The 26,218-nt window shown below is 42.6% G+C and overlaps 1 protein-coding gene across 9 annotated transcripts in view; it reads right to left on the reverse strand.

Annotated features, from left to right (window-relative positions):
- The window catches only part of PTK2 (protein tyrosine kinase 2), a 352,445-nt gene extending 326,696 nt beyond the window's left edge, over positions 1 to 25,749 (reverse strand). For all 9 annotated transcript variants that reach the window (XM_064384640.1, XM_064384638.1, XM_064384629.1 and 6 more), the window contains exon 1: positions 25,674 to 25,749. The gene's annotated coding sequence lies outside the window, so the exon portion shown is untranslated. The remainder of the gene's footprint in view (positions 1 to 25,673) is intronic.
- Positions 25,750 to 26,218: the final 469 nt, after the last annotated feature.

Below are 26,218 nucleotides of genomic sequence, written 5' to 3' on the forward strand. Positions count from 1 at the left end.
GATTTTTACTTTTGACTTCTACGTCACTGCTAGATTCCATCATTTCTTATATCTTTGCCCCATCACACACAGAAGTGACAATTTTTCTCAACAGGAAAGGAGAAACTTTGTTAGAGATTGCTCCATTTCCAATCTCTCCTAAGTTGTCTCTGCTCTATATGGAGCAGCTTACCAAGTTCATCAAATTTCTGCAGGGACTATTATCTGTAGTCTGTAATCTCTAAATTACATATAATAATGCTGATATCAAATATGAACCAATCCAGTGCAGATTCCAGAACATGGTATGAATCTGCCTGATGCTCATATCTTAACAACTACTCAGCAGCCACCCTGCTTCTCCTGCTTTGTTCAACTAAGGGTTCACCATGACAACACAATTTAGGGATTGTCTTACAACTCACTATTCACACATTTCTAATGCAACTGAAGAAATTACTCATTTATGGTGCTAGTATGTCCTACCTAAAACTGACACAATCTCTAATAGCCACATGAATACTAAGATATGTTAATACTCTACAAACTTTAGCTTTCTGTAATGTTCAATAGCATGTTGAAGCATTCCATGCCTGTCAGAGTCTCTGGCTGGCTTTCTCAAAAAATGTGTCTTGTTTTGTCTTTCGGAAAGAAGGAAAAACTAGGGAAAAACATTCAAATTGTTGGTTGATACAGTTCAACTTAGAAAACAGTTGCATGCATTTTACCTGCCATTTTGAGATGAAACACATTCAAAGTAAAAATCCCGTGATTTGGATGATGTTTTTCCCTTGCCAACACAAACCTTAAGAGTACACCAGATGTGTACAATCTAACAAAAACTGGTTCCTCCTTTTGGTTGGACTCCCTTTTGATGTGATCAAAGCTCTAGAATTCTCTCCCCAGTGAAAAACACAATTCTGCTTAGAATTTCAGGGGTTCATGGACCTAAAAGACGATGTTCCCTCCATCACTAATATATTCCAGGGAAAAAAATTAAGAGCAAAAAGAGCTTCATGAACTCATCACCAAAGAAGAAATCTGGAAGCTATCCTGGAATTACGCTGGATTCCTTCTCTCTCAGCCTTGCCATCTCACTTACCTAGTCATGCCTGTATATTAACCCAGAAACAGGCTTCAAAATAAATCCCTACTTTCCATTTCCTCAGCTGTGCCCTTAACTCCTTCATTCACTTGTACAACATAATTATATAATTAAAAGAAAATAGTCTATTAATTAAATAGATTGTATGTTACTAAATTCAACCTCTGAACTTTGTCCCTTTCGCTTTACTAGCTAAATAACAGCAGGTGAACCATTTCCTTAATGACAAAAGTTAGGCAACTTTTCCCCTTCTAATGTGGATTACTATCTACCTTACTGATCCTTGTGCCTCTAGTCCAATCACCCTCCTGCCATATAAACCTGTTCTTGCTGTCCTAGGACATAAAAAATTTGTATCAGAATCAAATGCAAACTGCTTTGATCTTGCCCAGCATCAACTGCAACTCCTTCTCTACCCAACCCAACCTATTTCTCCAGATGTGATAAAAAATATTCAGTTCCACAAAACCCCAACCTCTCACACCTCCATGCCTTTGCACATGAGTGGAATGCCCTTCCCATCTTCCACTGAACAATATTCTACAAAGAGGTCATCACATCTAGTCCACAGCCAGTTTTTGTATGGTTCCTGGGCTAAGAATGATTTTTACATTATTAAAGGGTTCAGAAGAGCGGGGAGGGGGAATAAAGAAAGAAAAAAAATGACAAAATATTCAATAGGCTGTATGTGTATATGTGGCCCCAAAAGACTGAGGTTTCTACTCTTTGGCCTTTAAAAGGAGAAGTCTGCCGACTCCTGAGGCTAGGCATCCCAAGGAACTTACCCTCCAGATTGTCAGAGCACACTAAGACACAACTGCACACATTAAGCCGCATGCCACTGAACTATATCAGTCTCACGCCCCCTCAAGTTTATACCTTCGGGGCTTAATACTGTACCAGGCACAAAACAGTATTTTTTAAGTGTCGAGCAAATGAATTAACTGAATGAACCAGATCAAGAACTGGTGAAACAGATAAATGGAAAGGACTTGTGCCTTTAATAGTAAAACATTATTTACATCTGTTAAGATACTATTAATAACCTTAACACCTTCCATTTGTACACCACTCTACACAATAACTGCACTTATAACATCAAAGGCTAAGACCATAAAAACTATACTTTATAAATACAGACATTGAGAAGCACAGAAACTAACTTGCCAAAAGTCATATGACTAAAGGCAGAGCCAGTATTTGAAGTTGGGTCTTGTTTCTTAGATAAAATGCATTTTCTCTTAAAGAGAGACCTGCCTCTCTACACAAACCACAGTACCTAGTCACTTAACTACTAATGCCTGACATTTAGGAGACAGATAAAATTTAATTTCTGACCCACTATTTAACTCTGATAATTTTCAAGTTAATGCTACTTTCTGAGGAGAAAAAAATGAAATGGACACCCAAAATAAACACAAGACTAAAAGGTCTCAGGATAACCACAAGCTAAAAATTTTCTTTCTTCCTTAAGAATCAGTCCTTGAGAAAGCAACACAAAATTAAACAGCTTAATTAACAAATGCCACTGAAAGGAAAGCAGTTGCAGTCACAGCATAAACCCTTTGCCTGTCAGCTAAGCTAAAACAAACTGGCAGTTGAAGTAGTAGTCACTTGTCTTTAAGCTTCAGTCTGGGTAGAACAGAATCCAAAAGCTGATAATGTACATTAACACCTCAACTTTAACCAGAAAACAACACAAGTGTTTCCAGAGGCAGAAAATAAATAGAAGAAACTCTATTAATTTTTTTAAAAGCCTAAAAATCTGTTAGTCTAATCTTTTTTGCATAACTAAGGTATAAATTATACGTAACTAGAGTTTAAGTGGCTAGGTGCCTAAAAGTTTGAGTTGTGACACAAGAGTTTAGCCAAATTCAACTACAATATGGGTCTATTTAAGACAACATTAATTTCAAAGAATTGGTACCATACAGAACACATTTTCTGACTATAATCCAATTCTTTAAATGTCATAAGATACACTGAAAAAAGGTTAATTTGTTTGTAATTTATCCAACACTTTAAAATAAATCATGAATCGTCAAAGGAATCTTAGAATTTAGAAAATATGTCTAAATATTGAACTTTTTATTAAATAGAACAATAAATGCTTTATGGGTGTGCAGTGGCTCATGCCTGTAATTCCAGCACTTTGGGAGGCCAAGGCAGGAAGACTACTCAAGCCCAGAAGCTAGAGACCAGGTTTGGCAACAGAGCGAGACCCTGTCTCTAAAGAAAATTTAAAAATTAGCCAGATACGGTGATGTGCACACCTGCTAGTCCCAGATACTCAGAAGGCGGAGTGAGAGGATCGCTTGAACCTGGGAGGTCAAGACTGCAGTGAGTTGTGATCGTCCAACTGGACTCCAGCCTAGGTGACAGAATGAGGCTTTGTCTCAAAACAATAATAATAAAAAATGCTGTATGAACTAAATAAAAATACTTCACATCAAACCTTAGCCTTTGGATAAAGAGAGATTCCTTAAATCATAACAATAAAAAGTACAATCATAAAGGAAAAAAGAAATAAAGCTTATGATATTAAAATTAAGAACTTTAGTTCCAAGCCACCTCAAAGGTAAGGAAACAAACCACAAACTGGAAGAAAATATTCACAACACATAATGATAAAGGACTGCAATCCACAGATAGAAAGAACAGCTACAAGTCAATTAAAAAAAAAAAAAGAAAGTCCAGAAACTTAATAGGTCCCCACATAAGACAAAACAGATAGCAAATATATTAAAAGTGGCTCAACATCATTAGTAATAAGGGAAGTTCAATTAAAGCCACAATAAGATATGACACACCACCAACATGACAAAACTGAAAAAGTCTTGACAAAATAAACTACAGACAACGATGTGGAACAACAGGAGTGATATGGTTTGGCTGTGTCCTCACCCAAATCTCATGTTGAATTGTAGCTCCCACAATTCCTACATGTTGTGGGAGCGACCAGTGGGAGGTAACTGAATCATAAGATGGGCTATTTCCCGTGCTGTTCTCATGATAGTGAAAAAGTTTCATGAGATGTGATGGTTTTATAATGGGGAGTTCCCCTATACAAGCTCTCTTGACTGCTGCCATCCATGTACAATGTGACTTTGCTCCTCCTTGCCTTCCACCATGATTGTGGTGGCCTCCCCAGCCATGTGAAATGTAAGTCAGTTAAATCTCTTTCCTTTCTAAATTACCCAGCCTCAGGTATGTCTTTATGAGCAGCATGAAAACGAACCAATACAAGGAGTCATTATATTAGTAGTGATATAAATTGATATAACTACTTTGAGAAGCAATCTGGCAGTAACTGGTCAGGTTGAAGACTGGCCAGCCCTATAACCCAGCAATCACACTCCTAGATACACAGGCTATGCACATCCATGTCTATGAGCAACACGAGTGTTCATATGTGTGCAGCAGTGTTTGCAGTGGAGCAAGAGACTGCCAAAAACCCAAATGCTCATCAACTGTAGGCTAGATTATACAACAGTGAAAATGAATGAACACTAACATATAGCATCTCAGATAAGTATTACAGAGGTGGGAAGAAAAGAGCAAGTCATATAAAGACATACAGCATGATTCCCTTAGTATAAAATTCAAAACAGACAAAACACGAAGTTAAGAAATGGCAACAACAGGCATCTGTCCTTCAAGTTGCCTCCTGGTCACTCTAAAGCTTTTTTTTCTTTTTTCCCCCCCCGAGAAGGAGTCTCGCACTGTTGCCTGGGCTGGTATGCAGTGGCGAAATTTTGGCTCACTGCAACCTCTGCCTCTCAGGTTCAAGCAATTCTCCTGCCTCAGCCTCCTGAGTAGCTAGGATTACAGGTGCCCACCACCATGCCCAGCTAATTTTTTTTTTTTTGTATTTTTAATACAGACGGGGTTTCACTATGTTGGCCAGGGTGGTCTCAAACTCCTGACTCCATCATCTGCCCACCTCGGCCTCCCAAAGCACTGGGATTATATGTTGAGCCACCAAGCCCGGCCTCAAAAGCTTTTTAATAAACTTCCACTCTTGCTCTGAAAGAAAAAGAAATGGTAAAAACAGTATCATTCAATGACCGCTGTTTTAAATGTCAGGGATTCAACAGCAAACAGAGAAACATTTTGCCCTCACAGACTCTATGTCACCGCCAAGAAAGAAACTAAAAAATAAGTGAAATACAAACAGTAACAGATGGTGAAAAGGGCTTGAAGAGAAATGAGGCACTAAGGGGACTGAGTGAAGATGTCTTTAGAAAGAGTGACATAAGGCTTCACTTATACAGTGGCACCGGTGTAAGGCGTGGGAGTGGGATGGGACAGAGCCACCTGTGGGGCAGGAGGAAAGGGGTTGTGATCAGGGAACACACATGGCCCTTTCAAGGTCATGGGAAAACCCCATTGTTGAAGCTGGGCAGAAGGTACCTAGGGGTTTGCTTTATCACCCTCTACACCAGAACAGTCAACTATGGCCCACAGGGCAATGTGGCCCCACTTGTTTTTGTACAACCCATGAGCTAAAAATGGTTTTTACATTGTATATGGTTAAAGAAATTAAAACAATAATGTTTCACACCATATGAAATTATATAAAATTCAGATTTCAGTGTCTAGAAATAAAGTTTTACTAGACACAGCCAGCTTGTTCCTTTACATACAGCCTGTGGATGCTGTAGCACTGTAACAGCAAAGATGAGTACTTGTGACAGAGGTCACAGGTGGCCCACAAAGCCTAGAATGTTTACTATCTAGCCCTTCACAAAGAAAGTTTGTTGGCCCTTGACCTAGGGCATAATTAGGGACTTAACCAAGGCTCACTTGGGTGTCCTCCCTCCAGGCTCTCAGAGCTCAGAGCATTCTTCATCTCTACCTTATGTTTTACACATATTCTTTTGTATCTCTTCAGAGTTTAATAAAATCGTTTTTTGAAAAAGACTAGCATATTTCTTTGATAAATCTTGCTCTATTAAAGCTCCATGCTTCACCACCAACTCAGTTTAAAATAAAAATGACTCAGTTAAAAACAGACATGTACTGCTATCAGGAACATTAAACCAATACAGCAACGCACAGCCAGCTACAGTTTATTTTGACTCAAGTATAGTTTTAAGAAAAGGGCCAGGCACGGTGGCTCATGCCTGTAATCCCAGTACTTTGGGAGGTCGAGGCTGGTAGATCACAAAGTCAGGAGTTCAAGACCAGTCTGGCCAAGATGGGTAAACCCCATCTCTACCAAAAATACAAAAAAATTTGCCAGGTGTGGTGGTGGGCACCTGCTTGAACCCGAGAAGTGGAGGTTGCAGTGAGCCAAGATCACACCACTGCACTCCAGCCTGGGCAATAGAGCAAGACTCTGTCTCAAACACAAAAAAAAATCCAACTAAAGGCACCAAGTCTGTGGAGAGTCCCCACTGCCTTGCTTAGCTCACTGGATCATTAAGATACACAGTGGATCATTTAGATATGAGACAGCCAGCTGCATCACCCACTCACAGCAGAACCTTAGAAAAGCAGCAGAGCTTTATTCAACTCCTTCCCTATCTTTTCTAAGAAATGCATCATAGGTCAGGCGCAATGGCTCACCTGTAATCTCAGCACTTTGGGAGGCTGAGGCGGGTGGATCATCACGAAGTCAGGAGATCGAGACCATGCTAGTTAACATGGTGAAACCCAGTCTCTACTAAAAATACAAAACAAATTAGCTGGGTGTGGTGGCATGCACCTGTAGTCCCAGCTACTCGGGAGGCTGAGGCAGGAGAATTGCTCGAACCCAGGAGGCATTCCAGCCTGGGCGACAGAGCAAGACTCTGTCTCAAGAAAGAAAGAAAAAAAAAAAAGAAAGAAATGTATCATGAATTATTATGTCACATTATAGCAGGAGTTGTCCAATGTTAGCATGTTTTCAAAAGCCAAGTGCCTTCACAACTTTTAAGTATGAACCAGTACCTTTGAAGAGTTAACAATACTTATTAAATGACAATGATTGAAAGTGGTAATGAATAAACAGGGTATTCATTACAACATTGTTTTTGTGTATATTTGAAAACTTCTACAAGATTTTCAAATTGAAGATTTGTATTTTTAGTTATTAAATAAAATACGCATTTAACAGAAAAGTCACAGAATTTTCATTTGGAAGAATCCTGTCTTTCAAAATCCTTAGTACAAAATAGTTTTTCATCATCTTTACTAGTAGCAACTAAAAAAAGAAACAGATGCTCATTTTAAAATCTTTGTTAAGGCTTTCATCAACGATTTGAGAAAGTGAAAGGACATTCACCTAAAGGAATACTATGTACTACTATTATCTTAAAGTTTTCCAAGTTCTTGTTGAGGCCCCAATACAGACACCTACTTCTCTAATTTAATGTGTAAGAAAGGCATTGTAACTGGTAAACTTGTCCACATGCCAGTCTTTATGAAGACAGATGGTGAAGTATTCCTCCAGTACAAGAAAGCTGGTTCATCACTGTCCTAGAGGGAGGGAAGTAAAGGAGGGAGGCAAGGGGCGAGGGAGGCAAGGGGCCAGGGAGGGAAGGAGCCAGGGAGGGAAGGAAGGAAAGCTATGCCTCTATTTTCTCTGTGTAGACAGAGACAATGAATGCAAATATCTCATTCCATTTGAGGTGCAATTTTACAAATTGAGCAAAAATGCAGGGAGGATTGAGTACTTTGGCAAGTTTTTAATGTGAACATTTACTTTTAATAACTGCTACTTTTCACAAAGCATTTAATAAGACTAATCACTGCCAGTCGCAGTGGCTCATGCCTGTAATACCAGCACTTTCAGAGGCTGAGGCAGGTAGATCACCTGAGGTCAGTTCAAGACCAGCCTGGCCAACATGGTAAAACCCATCTCTACTAAAAATACAAATATCAGCTGCGTATGGTGGCATGCAACTGTAATCCCAGCTACTCGGGAGGCTGAGACAGGCTCGACTACTTGAACCTGGGAGACAGAGGTTGCAGTGAGCCAAGACTGCATCACTGCACTCCAGCCTGGGTGACAGAGCAAGACTCTACCTCAAAAAAAAAAAAAAAAAAGACTAGGCATCACATGATCATGTAGTACAATCACATGCCACAAAAGGCAACTGAGAAATTAAGAAATGAGCCCAAGGTTACAGAGCCAGGATTCTGACCCCAGTTCCATGCCCTTAACTACCACACTCAGCAATAGTTATTCAACTTTCAAACTAAGTAAGACGCTCAGGGCCACCTTGCAATCCACACTTTGAAAACCAATGCCTTGCTACTCAAAGTGAGGTCCACAGACCACCAGCCCTGGCATCACCTAGGAACTTAAGAAAAATGCAAGCCTGAGCCCTTCCCAGTCAGACTGAATTGAAACTTAAAATGTAACAAGATCCCCAAGTGGCATACATGCACATTAAATGCTGAGAAGCCTTCATACAGTGCCCGCACACACTCTTTATTTTGAAGTAGTTTCTCCAATTCAAATACATATCCTAGTACAGTTAAACTGAGCTTTCATCTCTTCTGTTTGCCGTGATCCCAAACCTGAAGGTAAACATGTGCTAGCAGGCTACTCCCCAGGTGGCAATGTAGAGTGGCCCTAACCTGGCCCCCATACCCATCCTCAGTCCCACTGCATCTTTACCACCCCTCTTTTACAGAGCCTAAGCCACAGCTTAACTTACTGACTTATCTGAACCCTTCCTCCTCCTCGAGCAATAGACAATAAGGCAATGACTCCACTCAACATCCCCCGAGTTCCTTGAAATGTGCCCAGGAACTACCAGGCATGAATCTAGTGCACGGTTAAGTTGGGAGTAAGGGACAGCTGGGACTACTTCAGGCATGTCCTCTGACCCTCACAACTGTGGACACATACTCAAAAGACTGGTACTCTGTGAACTAGAACAAGAGATTCCAACACAATCGTACTAACATTATATTACCAGTTAATAGGAAATACGTGTGAATGGAAAAATATCCTGATGTAGCTTTTCCTCTCATATCTTATTTTTTATTTTAATTTTTTTATTTTTGTGAAATAGGGTTCTCACTCTGTCATCCAGGCTGGAGTGCAGTGGTATGATCATAACTCACTGCAGCCTCAACCTCCAGGGCTCAAGCAATCCTCACACCTCAGACTCCTGAGTAGCTGGGACTACAGGCATCCACCACCATGCCCAACGAATTTTGTTAACTTTTTGTAGAGATAAGATCTCACTATGTTCCCCAGGCTAGTCTCAAAACTCCTGGACTCAACTGATCCTCCTGCCCTGGCATCCCAAAGTGCTGGAATTACAGGCATTGAGTCGCTGTGCCTGGCCTCATGACATTTCTAAAAACCTGTGGTTTCAGATTTCAAAAAATCTTTGATTTCTTGCTATTAGAAATCAAATTTAAGATGCTCCAAACCAACCTCCACATGGTTCTCACCAACATCCAGGCTTTTGCCCATGCTTTTCTTCTCCCTAGAGCCTTTTCCCCCAACTTTCTCCTCTCCACTTGGCTAATTCCTATTATTCCCTCAAGAGTGGGTGCTGTGGCACCCCTGCCAGCACCCTGCAGTGCCCTGCAACTTTGCACAGCACTATGATTGCCTAAGGGCAGGGACAGTGGGGCAGGTGCAATGGGAGACACTGGGTCTAGGACACAGGTCAACATATAATGTTTTCACAAAATCTCTCAGTTAAAACTGACAGATATTTGTAAGATAAAATATCAATACTTATCTACTCGGTGTGCCACAGATTCACAATTCACCACCTAAACCAGTCTAAGAATCTACACTGTACCTTAGGGTAAGTTTCACAGTAAGTCTATTAAAGGAGTTCCATTATCTGTCCAGCTGTATAGATTCCAAAAAATTTAAACTTTAAACAGCAAGGATACTCACATGAATGGTTCTCAAATCCAGATCCACGTACCAGTGCAAGGTGCTAATGAGGTTTTCATAGTCGAGCCCTGTCTATCCACTAGAACTTTCTGCATTGATGAAAATGTTCTACACCAGACTGCCCAATGTGGTAGCCACTAGCCACATGTGGCTAATGAGCACCTGAAATGGGACTAGTAACTGAGGAATGGGACTTTCAACTTCACTTAACTGTAATTAATTTCAATTTAATTGGCCACATGTAGCTAGTGATTACCACATCAGGTTCAGGTCTAGACTCTGGAGTGAAATAAAAAAAGAAAGTGTCTTGGCTTCTTAATTTCCTCTGCTGTCTTGGACATTAGAAATTTGGCTCCATGGAACTACATTAACACATTCTGACTGGGTGTGTAAGCACTGGACATGTATGGAAAAACACTGAAACTTCCTCAATAAACTAATAGGTGCTCTTTATGTACGACTCTATTTGTGAAAGATAAAATTTCTCCAGATCTCAGCTCTTTGGGTGATTGCCTATGCTGTGATGATCCATCATGGTTTTTTATTTTATTTTATTTTATTTTATTTTTTTGAGACAGAGTCGCACTCTGTCCCCCAGGCTGGAGTGCAATGGTGCGATCTCGATCACTGCAACCTCCACCTTCCAGGTTCAAGTGATTCTCCTGTCTCAGCTTCCTGAGCAGCTGGGATTACAGGCATCCGTCACCATGACCAACTAATTTTTGTATTTTTAGTAGAGATCGGGTTTGACCATGTTAGCCAGTCTGGTCTCCAACTCTTGACCTCAAGTGATCCACCCACCTTGGCCTCCCAAAGTTCTGGGATTATAGGCATGAGTGACCACACCCAGCCAACAGCTTTAAAATGCATAAAAGATTTAAACTCCAGAGATATACATATGGCAAATAACCATATAAAATGATGCTTAACACTATTAGTCATTTGGGAGATGCAAATTAAAACCACAATGAAATTCCATTACACACCTAATTAAAATGGCTAAAATGTACAAGACTGACAAGTGTTGCCCTAATGATGTAGAGCGACCAGAACTCTCATCCACTGTTGGTGGGAATGCAAAATGGTACAAATCTAGAAGACAGTTTGGCACTTTCTTAAGAATTTTAACAGGCCAGGTGACGAGGCTCACTCCTATAACCCCAGCACTTTGGAATGCCAAGACTGAAGGATGTTTGAGCACAGGAGTTTAGGGCCAGCCCTCGAAACATGACTAGACCTCATGTCTACAAAATTTTGTTTTTAATTAGCCATGTGTGATGGTGAGTGCCTGAAGTCCTAGCTACTCCAATGACTGAGGTGAGAGGATCACTTGAGTGAGAGGCTGAGGCTGCAGTGAGCCATGATCGCACCACTGCACTCCAGTCTGGACAAAAGAGTGAGACCCTATCTCAAAAATTTTTTTTTAAAAGTTAAGCATAAACCTACCATATGATCCAGCCATTCCAGTCCTAGGCCAACCATTCCCAAGAGACATGAAAGCCTATGCCCATACAATGCCTTGTACAAAAATATTCAGAGATCTATAATAATCCAATTCTCCACAAGTAAATGTAGACCTTCAATGTAATCCCAAACAATATCTGGAAGAATTATTTTAGAAGTTGACAAGTAATTCTAAAACATATATTGATCAGTAAAAGGTCAAGAAAAGCCAAGTACTCTTGAAGAAGAACCAAGTAGGAAGGGTTCTACAATGAGATAAGACTTATTATAAAGCTATAATAATGTAGACAGTTAAGTGCTAGTGGAATCAAAGAATCTAAAAACACAAAGTCTAAAAGACACACACATATATGGACAGGCAATTTACAACAAAGGTGGCACTGCAGAGAAGTACAGAAAAAGATACTCTTTTCAATAAATGGTGTTGGGATAACGAGATATTCACATATTAAAATGAAATTGATTTAATCCCTTCTTTAACAAAAATCAATTCCAAGTAAATTATAAAGTTAAAGATGAAACGCAAAATTATTAAACATTTAGAAAATAACAGAGAAATTAGTTCACACCCTCAGAGTAGGAGAAGACAAAAAAAAGCAGTAACTATAAAGGAAAAGACCAATAAACTAGACTACATTTAACTTAACTTCTGTTTATCAAAAAAATATCACTGAGGCTGGGCAGAGTGGCTCACATCTGTAATCCCAACACTTTGGGAAGTGAAGGTGGGAGGACTGTTTGGGCCCAGGAGTTTGAGAATAGCCTGGGCAATATAGGAAGACTCTATCTCTAAAATAAAAAAAAGGAAAAATTAGCCAGCCTCATGATGTACCAGTATTCCCAGCTACTCAGGAGGCTGAGGGAAAAGGATTGCTTGAGCCCAAGAGTTGGAGGATGCAGTCAGCTATGGCTGCACCATTGCACTCCAGCCTGGAAAACAAAGCAAGACTGTGACTCAAAAAAAAAAAAAAAACTGAGAGTCAGTGAAACCGCATGCCATAAAGTAGGAGATAGTGGTAAGATGCACGAACAAGGCTGGGCATGCTCACACCTGTAATCCCAGCACTTTGGGAGGCCAAGAGGGGGCAGATCACCTAAGGACGGAGTTCAAGACTAGTCTGGCCAACATGGCGAAACCCCATCTTTACTAAAAATAAAAAAAATTGGCCGGGTATGGTGGCAGTTGCCTGTAATCCCAACTACTTGGGGTAGGCTGAGGCAGGAAAATCACTTGAACCTGAGAGACAGAGGTTGCAGTGAGCCGAGATCGCGACACTGCACTCCAGCCTGGGCAACAGAGAAAGACTCTGTCTCAAAAAAAAAAAAAGATGTATAAACCAACCAAAGACTTGGGTTCTGAATATATACAGAAGCTACAAATTAATGAATTTCAAACAACAACAACAACACAGAAGACCTAACCGAAAAATACAGGCACTTGGCAAAACAGTAAATCCAGCAAAAGGGCCAGCAAATTTATTTTAAAAAGTACAACCTCATTATAATCAGAAAAAGGCTATATAAAACCACAAGGCAGTACACTGTAGAAACCACCAGAAGGGGTGTAGAAGGGAGACAGGTTATAAGAGTAGGGAAGAGGAAACTGGGCTGAAGTAATCAAAAAAAATTGTCAGTGATTGAAGTCTAACCTTTTAGTGACAAGTAACACAAGAATCATTTATTTACTAATATTTCCTGAAAAGCCACAATAGGCCAGGCACTCTTTTTTTTTAATTTTTTTTTTTTTTTTTAAACAGAGACGGGGTTTCACCATGTTGGCCAGGACGGTCTCGATTTCCTGACCTCGTGATCCGCCCGCCTCGGCCTCCCAAAGTGCTAGGATTACAGGCGTGAGCCACCGCACCTGGCCCAGACACTCTTAAAAGTATATTTAATGGTCATCACAGAATATAACTGACTATAAGTTGTAACTTTAACTCTCCTTGACTAATTTGTTTTTTTGTTTTTTTTTTTTGGAGACAGGGACTCCCTCTGTCACCCAGCTTGGAGTGCAGTGGTGTGAGCAGGGCTCACTGTAGACTTTAACTCCTGAGCACAAGCAATTCTCCCACCTCAGCCTGCTGAATAGGTGGGACTACAGGCATGTACCACCACACGTGGCTAGTATTATTACTATATGTTTTGGTAGAGACAAGATCTCACCATGTTGACCAGGCTAGTCTCAAACTCCTGGGCTCAAGTGATCCCCCCACCCGGGCTGGCCTCGCAAAGTACTGAGGTTACAGGTGTGAGCCAACATGCCAGGCAACCTATTCTTTTTTTTAAGAAGAAACTGCTCCAGGTCGATTTTCCCACCATCTAATTTCTATTATTTTTGCTTTCATGAGCTGCACAGCTGAGTGAAAGATCATAGGGGGAAATTCACGTGGAAACATCCTTCTCATTGTTTTTAAATTACGTTATTTTAATTTCATTTGTTTATCCCTACTTTTCTTCTCTATCTTGTTAGCTTTCATATACTTAAATACCCTTAAGACTACACAACAGAATCATTTACTTTAGTGTTTCTAATTGACTCTCTTTGGACATCTGATCTTTTCTGAAACTCTTTCCATGGCTTTCATGTATCTATATTCCTCAACTATCAACAAGCTGACAACCCAGAGAACGGACAGGAGACTCTTCGTCATGCCTTAAATTATTTACTGACCACCTATAATGGTATTATGATCAAGCTGTCGGGGGCTTAGAGATACCTAACAGATCTAATATAGAATTCTCATCTCTGAGCTCACAACAGTCTATCTGCCAAGGGATGTGTCTAATTCTGCATAAGATATAAAAGATTTAAGGGACATCACCAACTTCATCCTTGTAGATTGTCTAATTTTTATTAACCTGTTTCTTAGGAGAAAAGTGCAAAAGGCAAAAGAATGTATTAAATTTAGGCAAGAATTCAACAATAGGAATAAAAATCAATTTACACAATACAGCTTCATTAGTTACCCCAAGACTTGGCAATCACCCTGACTCTATTATATGCAAGCCAATTTTTCAGCACCAAAACAAAACCACCAGGGAGCTTGTGCCTTAAGCACCAACATATACACACTCTCCTGGTATTTGCCAAAAGCCACAAGTCCAGGAGCCATACAAACTGCTATTTCAATGTAAAATTGTTCCTTCAAATTCCAGACTAAGATTTAAAAGAATTAAGCAGTCTCAGCATAAAACATTCAAAATCCCTAAGAAAAGCAGTTGTGAGATCTTCCCAAGATTTTCAAAAATCCTAAAAAACATATTTAGATTCCTGAAGTGAGGGCAATCTCCTTAGCAAATCTAAGTGGTCAAGAAGACACCAGGCCGGGCGCGGTGGCTCACGTCTGTAATCCCAGCACTTTGGGAGGCCGAGGCGGGTGGATCACGAGGTCAAGAGATCGAGACCATCCTGGTCAACATGGTAAAACCCCATCTCTACTAAAAATACAAAAAATTAGCTGGGCATGGTGGCGCGTGCCTGTAATCCCAGCTACTCAGGAGGCTGAGGCAGGAGAATTGCCTGAACCCAGGAGGCGGAGGTTGCAGTGAGCCGAGATCGCACCATTGCACTCCAGCCTGGGTGACAAGAGGGAAACTCCATCTCAAAAAAAAAAAAAAAAGATACCATAAACATACTTCAAATTAAGACTAATTTTTGCCTGCTATGACTTGCATTTCTTTTAAACCACCCTGAAGCAGTGGTTCACAAATGTTAGCATGCATCAAAGCACCCAGACAGCAAGTTTAAAAAGCTTGCAAGGCCAGGCATAGTGGCTCACGCCTGTCGTCTCAGCACTTCAGAAGGCCAAGGCAGGAGGATTGCTTTAGCTCAGGAGTTCGAGACCAGCCTTGTCAACATGGTGAAACCCCGTCTCTACAAAGTATGCAAAAAGTAGCCGGACGTAGCGGCAGGCGCCTGTAGTCTCAGCTACTCAGGAGGATCACCTGAGCCTGGGAGGTTGAGGCCGCAATGAGCTTTGATCACACCACTGCACTCTAGCCTGGGCAATACAGCAAGACCCGGTCTCAAACAAACAAAAATATTGAAAACAAAACAAAATAGGCCAAGCGAGGAGGCTCACGCCTGTAATCTCAGCACTTTGGGAGGTAGAGGCGGGCAAATAACCTGAAGTCAGGAGTTTGAGACTAGCCTGGCCAACATGGTGAAACCCTGTCTCTACTAAAAATACAAAAATTAGCCAGGTATAGTGGTGCGTGCCTGTAATCCCAGCTACTCAGGATGCTGAGGCAGGAGAACTGCTTGAACCCAAGAGGTGGTGGTTGCAGTGAGCTGAGATTGCACCACTGCACTTCAGCCTCAGCAACAGAGCAAAACTTCATCTCAAAAAAAAAAAAAAATTAGCTGGGTGTGGTGGCACACCCCTGTATTCCCAGCTACTCAGAAGGCAGAGGCAGGAGAACTGCTTGAACCCGGGAGGTAGAGGTTGCAGTGAGCCAAGATCCCGCCACTGCACTCCAGCCTGGGCGACAGAATGAGACTTCGTCCCAAAAACAAAACAAAATTAAAAAGCTTGCAGAGCAGCCGGTCGCGGTGGCTTACGCCTGTAATTCCAGCACTTTGGGAGGCCGAGACGGGTGGATTACGAAGTCAAGAGATCGAGACCATCCTGGTCAACATGGTGAAACCCCATCTCTACCAAAAATACAAAAAATTAGCTGGGCATGGTGGCGCGTGCCTGTAATCCCAGCTACTCAGGAGGCTGAGGCAGGAGAATTGCCTGAATCCAGGAGGCGGAGGTTGCGGTGAGCCGAGATCGCACCATTGCACTCCAGCCTGGGTAACAAGAGCGAAACTCATCTCAAAAAAAAAAAAAAAAAAAGCTTGCTGAGCACCACCCTCAGTGTTTGATTCAAAAGGTCAGAGGTGGGGCCCCAGCAGTTGCATTTCTAACAAGTTTCTAGATGATGGTGATGTTGCAATTCCCTCACTACTCTGAAAATCACTGAAACCCCCTGGAGCTTACTGGAATGTGTGTGTGAAAGGTGTGAATGAGTTACCCCCACACACTATAGCAATACTATGGAGGAACTCACTGAGAAGCAAACTGCAAAATCTCAGAGCGAGATTCTGTACCCACGTGTTGACTTCCTTCCATTACCTGAGTGAATGTATTTTGGACTGTCACTTTCAAAATGTTTTATCTGAGCAGCAGCACAGCAGCAAAAGACTCTGAACAAGGTCAAAGATGAGTGGCACAGTGCATAATTCACACTTCAATATTAGGAAGATGGTTGTTCTTTTAAATGGTTTAGGGGCATAATGTTAAACCTTTGTAAAGCATCCAATTAACCCCGTTGATTAGTAAAAGATACATTAGAGTTTCCGGACCAGTAATCAAAACTTCCATCATTTTGCATCACCTCAAGAAATTTTCTATGTCTTCAGAACTTAGGATGAGTCCTAATGAACACAAGATCAATTCCTACAAAATCGATTTCTAGAAAAAAGTTTTAAAATTATCAAAGAGCAGACCAGCATTTTTTTCCCAGCCGAAGTGTGATAATACAGTAGACAAAGGTGAAAAAGATAAGCCCAAGTTCTTCCCTTGGTATCAAGTCCTATGTGAGTCTGAGCTCAGGCGATCCGCTGGCCTCTGCCTCCCAAAGTGCTGGAATTACAGGCATGCACCACCCTGTCTGACTCCTATGTGATTTTTAAGTGAGGTTCTTTACCAGGGCAAACAAAACAGTAAACACTTGACTGATCCAAGTAACAGTTCTCCAATAATCAATACACCTAGGTTCTTTCATTTACTCATTCAATAAATACTACTGTGTAAGACACTGGTGACTCAATAATGTCTAAAACAAAGTTTTTGCCCTCGTGGAGCTTACATTCTCACAAGACAACACACATTTCACTACAAAATATGTAACACCTAAAACTGTTAAGCTCTTTCATCAGACCAGCAAAGACAAACGTATAGTGTTTTGCTCAAGAGAGACATAGACACAATGAGCACCTACAGTTCACAGCAGAATCCAAACCCAAAATGCAGGAATTTTAATGAGGAATATGAGGGCAAAAAAGAGACCCTAGGCACAGGCCACCTACAAACATGACTTGTTTGTTTGTTTGTTTGTTTGTTTGTTTTTGAGACAGAGTCTATGTTGCCCAGGCTGGAGTGCAATGGTGCAATCTCAGCTCACTGTAGCCTCAACCTCCCAGGTTCAAGTGATCCTCCCACCTCAGCTTCCCAAGTAGCTGGAACTACAGGCACAACTACCATGCTCCTCTAATTTCTGCATATCTTACAGTGACCAAGTTTTACTACGTTGCCCAGGCTTGTCTAAAACTCCTGGGCTCAAGTGATCTGCCCACCTCGGCTTCCCAAAATGCTGGGATTACAGGTGTAAGCTACTGTGCCTCACTCAAATGCATGATGTTTGTCACTTACCTGTTTCTGAAAAAAATGAATTTATAGTAAAGAAAATGTGTATCAGTAAGATTTAGTTAGGATTTTGATTAAATATAATTTAATTAAAGATTGTAAGGAGGCCGGGCGCGGTGGCTCAAGCCTGTAATCCCAGCACTTTGGGAGGCCGAGGCAGGTGGATCACGAGGTTAAGAGATCGAGACCATCCTGGTCAACATGGTGAAACCCCGTCTCTACTAAAAATACAAAAAATTAGCTGGGCATGGTGGCGCGTGCCTGTAATCCCAGCTACTCAGGAGGCTGAGGCAGGAGAATTGCCTGAACCCAGGAGGTGGAGGTTGCGGTGAGCCGAGATCGCACCATTGCACTCCAGCCTGGGTGACAAGAGCAAAACTCCGTCTCAAAAAAAAAAAAAAAAAAAGATTGTAAGGAAATATCTTCATGTCCTTAAACACATGTAAACTCTGTAGTGAAGCTACTAGTGTTTCTCTGAGGCTTCCAACTGCTAAGGAGGGAGACAGTGCCACTAAGGCAAAAACATCTATTTCCTACTTTTATCTATAAACCATTTCATTAGAGTATTTATGCAAATCATGCCATAATTAATAGCATTTACTAAAAAGTCTGTTTAAACTGAAAGTTGAACCATATACCCTTAACTGAATTTTACTGCCATCATAGAACCCAGTTTAAAAAAAAAAAAAACTAATTGTTACAGATAGGAACAGAAGAGGTTCCTATATAATCGGAAACACATTTAAGCAGTTCCAAATAAGATTTCGCACAATTCCTATTAATACCAGAAACTTTCTCTTCCACTATGCTGCCTTTGGTAGTATGAAACGAAGGAAATAAACTTTTGTCAAAATATTCAGAGAGAAAAAGCAAGAGAAGTTTCAAAAAATTCACTACCAAACACAATTTACAGAAGAGAGATAACTTCTCAATATAGTTTGGTGACATTAGTGAGCCACAGGTACACCCAAAGACCAGCTGAAACTGCCCTTTAACACTTTCCATTCCAGTCTCAGGACTGATAAGCAACTTCACAATCAGATGCTTAGACGTACTCATAAACATCCTGGAATATATTACACTGATTCCAATACGGTCACTTAACTTTGCCCACATTTTCAATTTTTGTATTTTAAATAATTTATACAGGAATCGGTAAAAATTCTCAAAGATCCTCACAGCAATTTATTGCTAATTATTTAAGGAATTTTAGTAAGGTAAAACAGTAGTGAGAATAAGTTCTTTTCTCTTGAGACAATGTCGCTATGCTGCCTAGGTTGGACTGTAGTGGCTACTCACAGGCACTACCTCCACAACTGATGAGCACAAAGTTTTTACCTGCTCCATTTCCAAACTGGACCAGTTTGCCCCTCCTTAGGCAAGCTGGTGGTACCTGGCTCCCAGGAGATCACCATATTGATATGAACTTGGTGCAGATACCCAATCAGCATAGTGCACCACAGCCTAGAACTGCTGGGCTCAAGCAATCCTTCCATCTCAGTCTCTCCAGTAGCTGGGATTACAGGCGCACATCACCATGCCCCAGCTGAAAATACGTTCTTAAAAAACTGGAGCTTTAAGGTAAAACATAGTCATCTTTTTGTATTGTCATTCACTTTTTTGTGCTTCACAGATACTGCATTTTCTACAAATTGAAGATTTGCACAACCCTGCATCGAGCAAGTCTATTAGTGCCATTTATTCAACAGCATGTGCTCACTTTGTGTCTCTGATATATTTTGGTAATTCTCACAATATTTCAAACTCTCATTATTATTACATCTGTTAATGGTGATCTGTGAACAGTGATCTCTCTTTATTATTATTATTATTTTTTTTTTAGGCAAAGTATCGCTCTGTTGCCCAGGCTGGAGTGTGGTGATGTGATCTCGGTTCACTGCAATCTCCACCTCCTGGGTTCAAGCAATCCTCCTGCCTCAGCCTCCCGAGTAGCTGGAACTACAGGTGTGTGCCACCATGCCTGGCTAATTTTTTCTATTTTTAGTAGAGACAGGATTCCACTCTATCAGCCAGGACGGTCTCAATCTCCTGCCCTCGTGACTCATCTGCCTTGGCCTCCCAAAGTGCTGAGATTACAGGAGTGAGCCACCACGCCCGGCCTCTCTTTATTTTTAGAGGCAGGGTCTCACTATGTTGCCCAGGCTGGTCTTGAACTCCTGGCCTCAAGCAATCCTCCCTCCCTGGCCTCCCAAAACATTGGGATTACAGGTGTGAGCCACTGCACCTGGCCTATGATCAGTGGTCTTCAATGTTACTACTGTGGTTGTTTTTGGGGGACCACCACCTGTACCTACAAGATGCAAATTTACTATATAAACATGTGCATTCCAATTGTTCCACTGACTGGGCCTCTTTTGCTCTCTTCCCTCTCCAGGGGCCTACTATTCCCTGAGATACAAGAATACTGCAATTAGACCAATGGATAACTCTATAATAGACCAAGGCAGGCGGATCACCTGAGATCAGGAATTCGAGACCAGCCTGACCAACATGGAGAAATCCCGTCTCTACTAAAAATACAAAATTAGCCAGGCGTGGTGGCACATGCCTGTAATCCCAGCTACTCGGAAGACTGAGGCAGGACAATCGCTTGAACCCAGGAGGCGGGGATTTCAGTGAGCTGAGATTGCACCACTGCACTTCAGCCTGGGGGACAGAGCGAGACTCTGTCTTAAAATAAAGTAAAATAAAATAAAACAAAACAAAACAAGATAGGCCAAAAGCAAGGCCTCTTGTGCCAAATAGCCAAGTTGTGAATGCAAAGGAAAAGTTATTGAAGAAAATTAAAAGTGCTACTTCAGTGAACACACAAATGATAAGAAAGTCAAACAGCCTTGGCTGAGCGCAGTGGCTCACACCTGTAACCCCAGCACTTTGTGAGGCTGATGCGGGCAGATCATTTGAGGTCAGGAGATTGAGACCAGCCTGGCCAACATGGTGAAACCCTGTCTCTACTAAAAATACAAAAATTAGCTGGGCACGGTGGTGCACACCTGTAATCCCAGCTACTCAGGAGGCCGAAACCGGAGAATCACATCAACCCATGAGACAGAGGCTGCAGTGAGCCAAGATGGTGCCATTGCACTCCAGCCTGGGTGACAGAGTATGTCTCAAAAAAGAAAAGAAAACAGCTGTATTGTTGATATGGAGAAAGTTTTAGTGGTCCAGATAGAAGATTAAGCCAGCCATAACATTCCCTTGAGCCAAAGCCTATTCAGAGAAAGTCCCTCTTCAATTCTGTAAATTGAGGTAAGGAAGCTACAGAAGAAAAGCTGGAAGCTAGCAGAGCTTGGTTCCTGAGGTTAAAGGAAAAAAAGCCATCTCCATAGCATAAAAGAGCAAAATGAAGCAGTAAGTGCTGGTGGAGAAGCTGCAGCAAGTCATCTAGAAGATCTAGCTAAGATCAGTGATGAAGGTGGCTACACTAAACACTATATTTTAAATGAAGAAACCACCTTCTATTGGAAGATGTCACCTAGTACTTTCATAGCCAGAGAGATGAAGCCAACGCCTGGCTTTAAAGCTTCAAAGGACAGGCTGACTCTTGTTAGGGGCTAAAGCTGCTGGTGATTTCAAGTTGAAGCCAATGCTCATTTCCCATTCTGAAAATCCCAGGGTCCTCAGGAAGGATGCTAATTCTACTCTGCCTGTGCTCTACAAACGGAATAACAAAGCCTGGATGACAGCACATCTGTTTACAGCAAGGTTTACTGAATACCGTAAACCCACTGTTGAGATCTACTGCTCAGAAAAAGATTCCTATCAAAATATTACTGTTCACTGGCAAAGTACCTGTTGCCCAAGAGCTCTGAGAGAGATGTACAAGGAGATGAATGAGGTTTCCATGCTTGTTAACACCACATCCATTCTGCAGCCCATGGATTAAGGAGTCATTTTAACCTTTAAGTCTTAAAGAAATATACTTCATAAAGGTATAGCTGCCATAGATAGTGATTCCTCTGATGGATCTGGGCAAAGTACATCAAAAACATTCTGGAAAGGATTCACCATTCTAGATGCCGTTAACATTTGTGATTCATGGAAGAAGGTCAAAACAGGATTATAAACAGGAGTTTGGAAGAACTTGCTTCCATTAATAACTGAGGAGTTCAGAACTTCAGTAGAGAAAGTAATGCAGATATGGCAGATATAGCAAGAGAACTAGAATCAGAAGTAGAACCTGAGGATGTGACTGAACTGCTGCAATCTCATGACAAAACTTGAACAGATAAGGAGTTTCTTTTTAGGAATGAGCAAAGAAAGTGGTTTCCTGAAATTGTATCTACCCTGGTGAAGATGCTGTGAACATTGTTGAAATAACAACAAAGGATTTAGAATACTGCATACACTTATTGATAAAGCAATGGCTATGTTTGGGAAGATTGCCTCCAATTTTGAAAGAAGTTCTATGTGGATAAAATGCTTTCAAATAGCATCACATACTCCTGAGAAATCTTTAATGTAAAGAAGAGTCAACTGATGTGGCAAATCTGATTGTCTTATTTTAAGAAATTGGCAGACATCTCAGCCTTCAGCAACCACCACCCTGACTTGTCAGCAGCCATCACCATTGAGGTAAGACCATCCACCAGCAAAAAGATTATGACTTGCTGAAAGCTCAGATGATTGTCAGTCTTTAGCTAGGTCATGTGCATTAACTAAGCACTGTTACCCACGCCTGTAATCCCAGCACTTTGGGAGGCCAGGGTGGGAGGATCACTTGAGCCCAGGAGTTAAAGACCAACTTGTGCAACATAGGGAGACCCCATCTCTACAAAAACAAACGTGAAAATTAGCCAGGAGTAGTGGCATGCACCTATAGTCCCAGCTACTCAGGAGGCTGAGGTGGGAGGATTACTTGAAGTCCAGGTTGCAGTGAGCTATGATTGCACCACTGCACTCCGGCATGGGTGACAGAACAAGACCTTGTCTCGAAAAAATAAAGAAATGCACATTGCTTTTTTAGACATGTTACTGCACACTTAATACACTACAGTACAGTGTAAACATAACTTCTATATGCACTGGGAAACCAATCAACTGGTGCGACTCACTTTATTGCAGTGGTCTAGAAATAAACCAAGATATGCCTATACTACACGAACTCAACTTTTCTCAGATTTTTTTTCACTAGCAAAAAAGAAAAATTCACTTCAAATATGATTTAAAAAAAAAAACAGAACTTTGAATGTTACTGAAATTTAAAACAAGACTTGATCTAAGTCTGAATCTACACCAGTTCAGAATGCCTAACCTGAAAATATTAAATTTCAAAACTGAAATTTTATATTGTCTTAACACTTTGAAATGCATCTTTTGTAACTCATAAGATAATTTTAATTATTTTCTAAAAATAAATACAGGAGGAAAAAGGTTTCTATAACCTTTAGAGATATGAACTAAGATCCTACCTAACTCAAATGAACATTCCAGAAAGGACAGTTTTCAAAAGTATTTTTTACATTATAAAATATGAAGTTTTTTTTTTTTTTTTTTTTTTGCAGGACTTATTTTTTTTTAAGGAGGCTAGCTTTAACATTAGGATTTTCTTAGACAATTTCTCCAACTTCCTAGAAAGAACAGTTATCTGACTAGCTAGAGAACATGGTTTTGAGGACTGAGGGATTAAGTTATGTAATTTCCAACAAGAGGCATGGTGCTTTTCAGAAAACATTTTAGTATAAAACGTTTTAATGATCCTCATTGCCTCCTCACAATTTCACTGCTGGATTCATGGAACTTCATTCCTAATCTAACATTATTCACTTTCAGTGGGCTTCCAGCCTCAAATAAGGCTTAAGTCCCATCTCCTCTCAGCGTTTGCCCCAGTATCCTTTGCTCCAAACCGTAAAAATGGAGTTTTGATTTCCATGGCTTTAAGCTCCAAACTGTAAAAACGGAGTTTTGATTTCCATGTCTTTATTTACCCAATGACTTGCTTCTTGATGCATCACGACTGAATGATGCATAGTATAGGTCCTCCTAACCAGCGTCTACACTGAAGTCTTAGGTGACTGTGGGCTCCCTCAAAAGGAAACATGTGTTTTAAATAATCTTTGCCTGTGTTCATTATTAAACTAGATTTGATAATGACATGAAATTCTTTAGAGGAAAACGCTGTAATATTAATCTTGATGTTTCTACAGAGTTTAATAAACAAGAAGGTTCAAAGTGATGGTAGATGGTAGTAGGTTCAGCCTGTTTTTCCCCTCCAAGGACAAACACAAATATAAAACACAACGATACTGGGACATCAACATCCTTAAAATGTTCCTCGTTTGAATATCATAGGGCTTTTCCAATTAACTGAATAGTACAACTGGATGAAAATATTGTACCCCAACAAAAATATGTTTAATGCTAATTTATTTTTATGTGTTTTTTAACTACTTCATCCTTGTACTCGCATACCACTGTTCAGAAGTTTTCAAATATGGGACAATCAGAGTGCTCAACTCTAGAAGACATCATTTTCATGACCCATTTCTCAAATAAAATATTAAGGTTGAGGCTCTGGTATTTCATTTCAAATAGTACTGGTCTGTTTTTCCAGCCATGAAAACGTTTACATTCTAAGTAAAAATCCCAGCGATGGTTAAGTCTTAAATACAAATCCCCAAACTCTTGCACTGCCTTCAGCTTCAGCTTGAATGTATTTCAACCAGTTCCCATAATTACTACAATATTACTATTATCTTAGTCTCACTGCCAAAAACCCAGCTGCAGACTAACTATGCAAGAATGAGACACTGTTGAAATGACTCGGAAAAAAAAAAAGAAACTTTACCCTCACTGAATTTAGCTACAAAATCCTGCAATTAAATGAAACCAATTACACACAAACACCTCCTTCTAAGAAAGAACATGGTGCCGCTACAGAAGGAACCCAGAGAGAAATTCGGCCAACAGTTGCGCCTAAGCCACCGCGGTGGAGTCGGGGGCTGGGGGCGGAGAAGAGAAGGAAACTTGGGAAGCACAATGACTCCAGTGAGGGCTCCCGTGAAGAAACCTACGGGGCTCCATCAAACTTGAGGGTTTGCGTTCGTGGACGTGGCGGGCTTGGTGCTCGGCCACCGGCAGGCCGCTCGGAGCCCACCCTTGGCTACCCGCGAGGCCGCGCCCGGGGACGGAGGTCAGGCAGTCGCGAGCCTCTCTTTCGCGTCCGGCCGGCTTCGGCCGGCGTCCCCGCGATTTTCCTCTTCCTCCTCCTGCGTCTCCCCTTTTGTTTTTCAGGCATTCGGTCAGCTACGGCGGAGGCCGGCCCGTCCTTCCCGCGCCCCGGCCTCTCCGGTCCCCCCGCGCCTCTGTCCGCCCTGCGCGCCCCCCGAGCCCCGGCCTCCTCGTCTTCCTCAGGCCCCTCGGCCTCTCCGCGCGCCCGGCCTTTCCAAAGCCTCCCCCCACCATCCTCCTCACGTCCCCGGACTCCCCACGTCCCCCAGCCGTTCCGTCGTCCTCGAACCCCTTGGCCTCCCCGCGCGCCCCCGGAACCCCAGACCTCCTCCAGCCCCCGGCCTCCCCACGTCCCTCAGCCTCCTTGTCTTCCTCAAGCCTCCCGACCACCCAGCGCGCCCCCTGACCTCCTCAAGCCCCTCAGCCTCTCGGAGCCTCTCGGCCTCCGCGGACGTCCCCAGCCTCCTCACGGCCCCCGGCCTCCCCGCCTGCAGGAACCGCGGCCGGCGGGCCGGGGGCGCGGGAGGGGCCGGTCTGCGCCGCATCCGCCCTGGGACTGACTGGGCGGCCCTGCTCTGCCCCTCCGCCCTCAGGGCCGCGGCCCTGCCCATGACCGCGGCACAGAAGGAACCCGCCCAGCCCCCGGCCTGCGCCCCGCACTCACTCGGACCGCGCCTCTGCACCGAGAGGCGAAGGCAGACGACGACCGGGCGGCGCAGGGCGACGGCAGCCGCGCTCCCTCCCACGCCTCACGCCGCGGGCGCACAGCGGTCCCGGCCCGGCGGCGGCGGCAGCGGCGGGCTCGCGCCCTGGGGGCCGTGCTGAGTCGGCGCGGGCTCGCGCGCGTGCGCGGCAGCCGGCTGAAGCGCGCGCCCTCCCTCGGCAGCGCCGCCGGGCCCCGTCTCAGTCCGGAGTTTCCGCCTCTCGGGGACACTGGGCATGCGTGCTGCCGCCCGCGCATGCCCAGCGCGCCGCCAGGCGCCGCTCCTGTAATTTACCCTGTGGAGGCCAGGTCGGGGTTTGGGGGTGGCCGGAGGCTCCGCGCGGGCGTGGCGCCCGGACGGGGAAAGCCCTGGCCTGAGGGGTAGCCGGGGTCGCCCCGCCAAGCGGACTTCCTGGGGTCCCACCTGCCGCGCTCTCCGCCAGCGGGATTAGGCAGACTTCGGGAAAGCCCTCCCCATCCCCTTCCTGTCCCCCAAATCCCGAAGG

This window comes from Aotus nancymaae, unplaced genomic scaffold (genome assembly GCF_030222135.1).
Source record: "Aotus nancymaae isolate 86718 unplaced genomic scaffold, 86718_ANA_hifiasm-v0.15.2.pri h1tg000036l, whole genome shotgun sequence".
Lineage (NCBI taxonomy): Eukaryota > Metazoa > Chordata > Mammalia > Primates > Aotidae > Aotus > Aotus nancymaae.